Below are 2,917 nucleotides of genomic sequence, written 5' to 3'. Positions count from 1 at the left end.
TGGACTGGATCTTCAGAAAACACCATAAAGATGCTCCCAGGCCAGTGACTCCTGTGTAAGGTGTTAAGTGAAGAGTGCGCACTCAGGTCCCATGGGGAGACGTGGACTGGATTGCAGTCACTAAAGCCTGTCAGAGGAGAGACCACAAGTTTAGGTTTTTTTATATGAGTTGACTTTTTATTTCATAAAGTTGTTAAATTTCTAAATTTATATAAACAATTTTGGAGCCTCTTTATTTGTCACTGAAACAAAACAAAGATCCTCAAAAGTTGTAAATGTAACAGATCTCCCCAGATCTAGTAAGGGACCACCCTATCAAACAGTGAAAGACTAACTAGAAGACATTGTGGTTTGGTGGGCAAAACCAGGCTGCCAGAGCTTCAATGTGGCTCAAAATCATGACTCCACTACTTGCTGTTATCCATCAGCTTGCATCTCCATACCTGAAACATAGATAGTAACACTTAAACTAATTTCTTAACGATAAGCTGAGAAAATGGATACTAAATACCTGATAATTGTTGTTGTTGTTAAGTGCCAGCCAGTCGTAGGCAACTCATAGCGACCCTATGAAGGAGAGTCTTTGATGCTTGGGTGCCTTTGATCCTCTCTCCAGGTTCAAGCTGTTATGGAAGTGGATGCCAGTCCTCCTTCCAAGCTTGTTTTAATCAGGGAGCTCCACCCCACTCTCTGTCCGCATTGGGTAGCCAACCATTAATACATTTGACACATCAGTGTCACAGTGTTCAGCCTCACAGCAACCAAAAGTGACCATGGTACGGCAACTTGTACACGAGGGCTATAGGTTCAAAATACCTTTTGGATCATAATCATTAAGTTATCAAGAATGCCAAAAATTGCTTGTGCTTGACTAGTCACTTAGAGGGCAGCCCACCCAATGACACCATTGAAGAGAGGTCTATTCATCCACTTCTATAAAAATTACAACCAAGAGAGCAGTTCTACTCCATAGCAGAGTCTCCAGGAGTTAGAATTAACTTGACAACAATGGGTTACCTTGCTTGTTGTGGTTGTTGTTGTTGTTATGTGCCATCAAGTCTCTTGTGACTCATAGTAACCCTATGTACAAGAGCCCTAAATGCCGTTCTATCTTGTGCCAACCTCACCATCTCAAACACACTCATTCCCACCACTCCACTCACAGAATCGATCCATCTCATCGAGGGTCTTCCTCTCCTTCACCGTCCCTCCACTCTCCCAAACATGATGTCCCTCTCCAAGGACCAGTCCCTCCTTGCAACATGCCCAAAGTATGTCAGATGAAGCTTCAGAATCCTTGACTCCAGGGAGTATTCTGGCTTTACCCTCTCCAGGACAAACCTGTTTGTTCTCCTAGCAGTCCATGGTATATTCAACACTCTTCTCCAGCACCACAGCTCAAAAGCATCAATTCTCTTTCTATCATCCCTATTCCCTGTCCAACTCTCCGATGCATAGGACGTAGTAGTAGTGAGTAATAATTAAAAAGAAAGGTGGCTTATCTTTGTTTTTATTTTCTAGACATAAAATAAGTTCCTGTATGTGGAGGCATGTGTACAAAGTATGTGAATCAAAGTTTCAAAATCCTTCCTTCCAAGGAGAAACTTGGTTTCACCATTTTTAAGATAGACCTGTTTGTTCTCCTGGCAGCCCATGGTATGTTCAATACTCTTCTCCAGCACGACAACTCAGAGGCATCCATTTTTCTTCTGTCATCCTTAGTCATTGTCCAACTCATATGGTTTAAAATTAAGAAGGGAGCTGATCAGGGTTGAATTCTTTCTCTGTACTTGTATGCTGAGCAAATTATTTGAGAAGCTGGACTCTATGAAGTGTGTGGCATTAGGATTGGAGGAAGAGTGATCAATAATCTTCATTATGTAGATGACACAGTCTTGCTTGCTGAAAATGAGGAGGATTTGAAGAGATTGCTGCAGAATATATATATAAAAAAAATAGAGCCTTCAATCTCAATGTCATCTCAGTGTCGAGAAAACACAACTTCTCATGATTTGCCCTGTAGGCAACATCATTATAGATGCAGAAGAGATTAAAACTGTTAATGTCTTCATCTTAACTTGTCACACCTAGGAGATCAAGAAATGTATTGCAATGGGAAAGTATGCAGTCAGAAACCTCTCCAAATTATTGTAGAACAATGATGTCAGTTTGAGGACTAAGGTGTACTTCATTCAGGCAATGGTCTTTTCAATCACTTGGCTATGCTTCTGAGAGCTAAACAGTGAATAAGGGTGGCAGAGAAAGATTGATGCCTTTGAGTTGTGATGTTGGAGAGGAGTACAGAATATCTCATGGACTGCTAAAAGAAGAAACATATGTCTTGGAGAAGATGCAGGCAGAGTGCTCCTTGGAGGCAAAGAAAATTCCATTTTATCTCCCATACTTTGGGAGTGCTGCTAGGAGAAGCTATTTTTTAAAGAGGAACATCATGCTTGAGAAGGTGGAGAGGATGGCGAAAGAGAGGAAGACCATCAATCAGGTGGATTGACACAGTGACTGATTGAGTGGCAGAGATTGTGAGGATGGTACAGGACAGGACAATCTATTGTACTTAGGGTTGTTTGAAGTTGTACTCTACTTGATGTCCCCTAACAACAACAACAACAACAACAACAACAGCTTTCCTTGCCTTTGCTAAGAACAGATTTGTCCTTGAGGATGCTTTTTCTACCACCCTTGTTTATATCACAGTGACAAAACTATTGTTGCTTTAATACAGCTGGCTAAGTCCATCTTCGTTTCTGTCTGCTGCTGCCACCTGGCAACTTGCACCTTTTTTGGGTTCCTTTACTTACAATTCCTCACCATTGAGTTGGAACTAACTCCATATCTGACCCTCCACTGGATTCTCAAGGTTATAAGTCATGTGAGAAGAGATTGCCCATTACCCCCCCCC

Source organism: Elephantulus edwardii, unplaced genomic scaffold (assembly GCF_000299155.1).
Source record: "Elephantulus edwardii isolate Elephantulus edwardi_28Jun2011 unplaced genomic scaffold, EleEdw1.0 scaffold00008, whole genome shotgun sequence".
Taxonomy (NCBI): Eukaryota; Metazoa; Chordata; class Mammalia; order Macroscelidea; family Macroscelididae; genus Elephantulus; species Elephantulus edwardii.
This window is presented reverse-complemented; position numbering follows the sequence as displayed.